The following is a 6,175-nucleotide window of genomic DNA, read 5'->3' on the forward strand; positions in this document are numbered from 1 at the left end:
CACTGATGTGCATAACTCCAAGTGGATCAACGGCTTAATCCATATTATACACAAGGGCGAAAAAACTCCCATTTTTACACCTGGCCAAAAATGTTCTCCCCATTGACAATCTAGTTTTAATTCGACTTCGCTTAATTAAAAGCCATTGTCAATGGACTCAAAAACAAACATGGGAGACAACAAAATTTTGTGGTGGTCATGTTCTATACCAACCGAGAGATCATTTGGTTTATTTATATATAAAGAATATCCTCTATGGGATTTCTTAAGTATCTCATACCAAAGAAAAATGCCTCTACACCAGACATGACCATAATCTGCGCGTATTTAAAGGCACATTATTTCTTATGACGTTATTAATTTAACAACTTCTAGATTCCATGGGAAAGTGACCCTGACCCGGACAAGACCATAATCCGCAGCCATTTCAGGGCACATGTTATTCCCTATGGTAAATGCCCCAAAGCCAAACATGACCATAATTTGCACTAATTAAGGGCACAAGTTACCATTGTTCACCATAAATATTCGCCAATTGGCACACTTCTAGATTCCATGGGAAAGTGACCCTTGACCCGGACAAGACCATAATCCGCAGCCATTTCAGGGCACATATTATTCCCTATGTGAATGCCCCAAAGCCAAACATGACCATAATTTGCACTAATTAAGGGCACAAGTTACCAAAGCCTCAAAGTGTATTTTATAACACCCAATTCCATACTTTTCGCAGATTTCAAATAATGACCATGTCATTTGCCATGATTTGTCATAAATGCATATAATTAATGCATAATATCATTGAAAGCCGAAAAATAACTGCCAAACAAGTTCCTTCATTTCAGAAGGAAGTTGCTTAACCCCCACCCTTTTTTTTCAATTTCAATGATTCAATATTCCAGGATGCAGCGTGAAACATGCAGCATAAAGTTAGCTGGCACTATCCAGCTTAATATAGGATGATACTTTTTTCAACTTGTGGAGCATAAGTTGATGATTGTGACTTTAGAATGCCGCCAGTTTGCCCAACATCATACCCAAATTACTTGTGGGTTAAGCGGTTAGCACCTCGAGAACTGATTTTGAGCATTGGAGTGGCTAAATGCTTTACTGTATATTATATCTATCTTAACGGCTTTTCAAATAATTGTTGACTAAATAAACCCATACTTTGAAATCATACAAACACAAATTCCCATACCAATCCGTTGGATTTAATACGGTCACTGATACCGAATAGATGTAATTGGAACGTAGAAAAACCTAATCAAAACCCTCGTGGGATAAAAGCAGGAAAACCTTCCAATTGCAGCGTGTATCGTTTCAATATTTACCAAGGATTTCCATACAGGATCTATATACAATTTTTCTTTTATGAACTTGGTTTATCGTTTCGCCTTTGCCATCTGTCAAGTTCATAGTAAGAGTGTTAAATGTTACCTACTGGCTTTATGCATTTGACGAATTAAGTTTCAATTTGTATCCCCAAGAAAAACAATTAAATGTATCTTAAGACTGCTTAACCCGGCCCTGTACTATATACTTGCAGTTCATTGCACTTTTGTGGACATTGTTTAACTCTGGTGATGATCATGCCATTTCCAGAATAAAGTTTGCTTGACTTTGTTTTGTGACTACAAACTACTTGCATTGGTTTTTTGTTATCTGAGCTTTCATCAAATGCCAATTCCATGCTGACACACCCCTGACAATTACGTTGATGATGCGGTGTTGATGCGACTATTAATATTATAAGCTATTATAAATTTATCGAAGTGCATCGATTTTAACGGTTTACAACATCACCTAAGCACGTATAATTGCTGCATATGTGAGACACGTTCGCACCTCTGGCCGTTGCAATTTGGTAGTTCACAGCATCTTGCAACTGGTGGATGAGCTTTTGCAAAAATAGCATTCATCATTTCATAGCGAGTGTGTAGAAGAATTTAAATATCACAGATATACTTTAGTAGGTAATGTGCACTTCTTGAGTTATGTTGTAAGGAGTGCTGAAACAACAACACTTTTGTAAACCGTACCAAACTCCTACAACGATACAATAATCCGGCACATTTTCACGGTATATGATTTGTAGAATGTACTCTTGCAAAACATCAACGTGTTATTTTTCCATGATATATTGATTTAGATAACGAAATCAATATCCTTAAGCCCATATTGTAGTCGTAGGCTAGTATGAGCTGTACATTCTAGGCCTTAATGCGGTTTGATCCAATGTCCATGCATGAAATTGTTTTGAATTTCGATGAGCTTAGGAACTTCGTTTTGCCATATCTCGTCCATCGTTATTCATGTTCGTATTATAATCTTCAGTGGTATGTTATTCAAGAACTTTGTTATTATTAACTTCTTGTAGGCCTTAGACTTGAATGCTGATATCCTCCGCAGTTTGATCCAAGCGTTCATGCGTTATGCGAGAAATTTTTTTAAATTGTCCTCAACTCAGGAGCTCTGCCTTGTGAAGTACTGCCCATTGTCGTTTGTTATAGACTGAACTGTATACCATGCATTATGTCCACTACACATTTTGCCATATCCCACCAAGTACGCTAATTCCACAACTTCAGCACTATGAATTTCTGAAATGAAACAAAAATACACAGCACGAGTCGACTGATGCTAAACACTGTATGTTTTATACTACTGTTTTATGATTTATGCAGATATGATGTCTGTTGGTGTCTGTTCAGCCATGTTTCTTTGATATACGTCTGCACCTATAATTGTAAATATAGGCCTATACTCCTTTGTTTTTATTTTTGAAACGCCTATTTGTTATAAACGTGTTTAACATTGTATGCATATATGAACTCGCAAACGTGACCTTCGCCCCTCTACTTAGGCTTGTTTTGTTCTCTTACTCTCATTAGTTGGTTAACTATCATGTAAAGGGGTCAACATCACTAACGCACTATGCAATTTGTGGCTTCCTCATCTACTGCTCCTCCTATTTTGTTCTATCTTAAAATCAACCCGTTTCTCATCTATACTTTGTACAATCATGTATTCCTTGCTCGTGCCTACATTTATATATCTTTGCATATTTGATGTGTCAGCATATCTTATAATACCAACTATAAATGAATGCCTAACTACATAAGTTCACATTTTTAGTATAGGCCTATCCTCAAAATTATATTTCTTGCCTATGATACGAATATATTCCAATAATGCTAACCTGGTCATGTGATCTGCTAACACTGTAATAAGCTTAAAGGTTCTCATATTTTACCATTGTACAAGACAATTTTTGTTCATTCTATTTAACAAGGCCTCTCGCTATCCTATACTTGCACTCCAAACGTCCTAAACCATCGGTGGACTTTTGTGAATGCACTAACTAAATATAACTGGTATTAATTGACAACCACCCAAAAGAATCTTTTTTATATGCTTGTAACTATAAATTTTTGATATCAGGCATAAAACTTAATATACTCACTTCCATTTATTTATTTATTTTTTTTTTTTCCCTTGCATTATATTACCTGTATGTATTCTTTGATATTGTTATATTAAATTATATAATGCAGATCCACTACTTTTGACCGGCCATTTTTACCTTGTAATTAATATATGTTTTTGAAGAAATATTTATATATTTTACTGCATATCTATATTATATCTATCATTACCTATACAAATGTGTTTTATTTTAATCCACTAAATACGCGTAGATGCTATTACTGTACCTGGTATGCTTATTATTTTATATTTATGTTAGGCTTCTTACTTATACTTTATTTCCTTATTTGTGACCTAAGTGACCATCCCACTTTGTTTAGCTCCAGAAAAATAAGATATTTTTTCTTGTTGGCCTTCTTTACTTCCCGTTTGTACAGCAATTGTTCACATCTATTGTTAATCTGCCTAGTTTCTTATATTATTCAGATGTCAGTTTATAAGATCTCGACTCTGCCGCCATGCCATTATATAGAGCTGGTATATCTCCCTTGATAAGCAATAGTTTTACTTTTTCGTTATTCTGTTTTGCCTTAGTAATAGAACCATGAATTTAGTGTAACCTCCTTGACCCTACCATTTGTTGCTTTTAATATTTTTCCCCGCTAGTTATCCTTGTACTTATTGCCTACCGTAATTAATACAACTTTTATATCCTGTAATATTCGTGTTTAGGCTTTATTATTTTTTGACGAAACCATGTCAATCTGAAGCCCCGGTCTGAAGCGTCATTAATTCCAACTTGTGTAATACTAATTCGGGTTTTTTACGTACTCTATCAACTCGCAATAACTCGAAGATGAATCTGACCGTGCATTTGTATATAGGCCTAATTTGATCCCCCAGTACAGAAGGTACCATATGTCCTACTACTTGCCCTCCGTCTTACACATACCATGTGCTCATGTATATTGAGCATGTTTGAAATTAATGTAGGCCCTATTTAACCACATAATATTCATACTTATTCGATCAACTGAAATGCCCACGTTGGTACTATTTAATGTTTTAATTAACTCGCATCCTATCTTATGCCTTTACGCACTCATTTATTGGCACTGTTTATAGATGTTATACGCGTATAGATGTTATACGTTTAGGCCTACATTTAATAAATTTTTCAAAAGATACGAGATAAGTAGGCCTATAGTTTCCTACTCTTTTGCTACATGTATGTTACCCGTATAACTTAATCGCTGTCCTTCATGGTGATCCTCGTTATTGCTATTTCTGTTATTTATTATTATCATTATTATTTCATAGTATAATTAACAGATTAATCATAACTTGCCTACTCAAGTCCTCTGTCTCTTCCATACCGCCGAAAGACAAGGATTCCACCATGATGACGCCCCATCCTGCTTTACAATCACAATCTATGTAACATTCTGCTTGCACTCGATACCCTGATTGTTTTACTGTTGCCATTTTGTTAATATCCTGTTGGGAGATTCCTATACATTGCCATAGAGCGAATGCAAGCATTAAAACATGCCACTGTTTTATATTGACACGCAGCTATTTAACCATAGATGCTTTAACCATTTTTCAGTGGAAGTTGATCTCTTGATGATAAAACATGATATGAGTCAAAAACCCATTTGCATTTGACCAGCTACAATTATGCCAAGTGATTGGTTGCATCATAGCAACAACAAAAGCATTTAACAAACCCATTATGCTTGCTTTATAACCATGCACCTGTTTTAACACGGGTGAACGCAAATCTGAAATCACTGATGTGCATAACTCCAAGTGGATCAACGGCTTAATCCATATTATACACAAGGGCGAAAAAACTCCCATTTTACACCTGGCCAAAAATGTTCTCCCCATTGACAATCTAGTTTTAATTCGACTTCGCTTAATTAAAAGCCATTCATGAACGTCATCAAATAATGTTTTAATTCCATTAAAAAGCTTCAATTTTCAATCGCCAAACAATCCCTCATGGCCCAGAAGACAATTATTGAAATTAAAGTGAACTAGGTATTAGGATAACGCGCGTGCAAATGTTCTGAGAGGCGCACCGAAGCATTGTCAAAATGCAGAAGGCGCACCGGGTTATTCCAGTCGCAGTACATATGACCCTTTGGAAGCTTAAGACATAACATTAACCTCCTACACAGGGGGTGTAGATTTCAGACAGAGTCACCCATTTAGGTAACCTCATTTGAAATTCACACTACCTGTTTAGGAGATTAAAGTCATGTCTTTCAAAGGCTATGTGTGGATTCCAAATAAAATAGCCCATTTGTCAGTCAATTCCTAATGGTTCTTAATTAATATCACTATTGCCTCCTACGTGTGTATTCAACATTACAAGAAATAAAAAATGAGACAAAACAAATACAGCGCCATATTGTCAACCTAATTTTCAGTTTTAAAACTAAATCCAGGGTTTTTTATGGTCAAAATTTCCACTACTATATTTAATTTCAGCCTGTTTTTGGTACTTTTTGTCCAATTTCACGCGCATTTTCAGTTTTTTTAGGAAAATGCAGTCTCATGCCTGCTTATTCCCAAAATATCCCTTGTTATTTACTCTTTCATCTGGTTTTGCACAGTTTTATTTTCTACTCAACTTTTAGCAACATCTTGTTAATAAAAAAACGTGACAAACCTTTATATAATTTGGTCATGATTGTACTAAATAAAAGAAGCTTCATATTATGAGGCAAATGTGATT

The sequence above is a fragment of the Amphiura filiformis genome, chromosome 15 (genome assembly GCF_039555335.1).
Source record: "Amphiura filiformis chromosome 15, Afil_fr2py, whole genome shotgun sequence".
Classification (NCBI taxonomy): Eukaryota; Metazoa; Echinodermata; class Ophiuroidea; order Amphilepidida; family Amphiuridae; genus Amphiura; species Amphiura filiformis.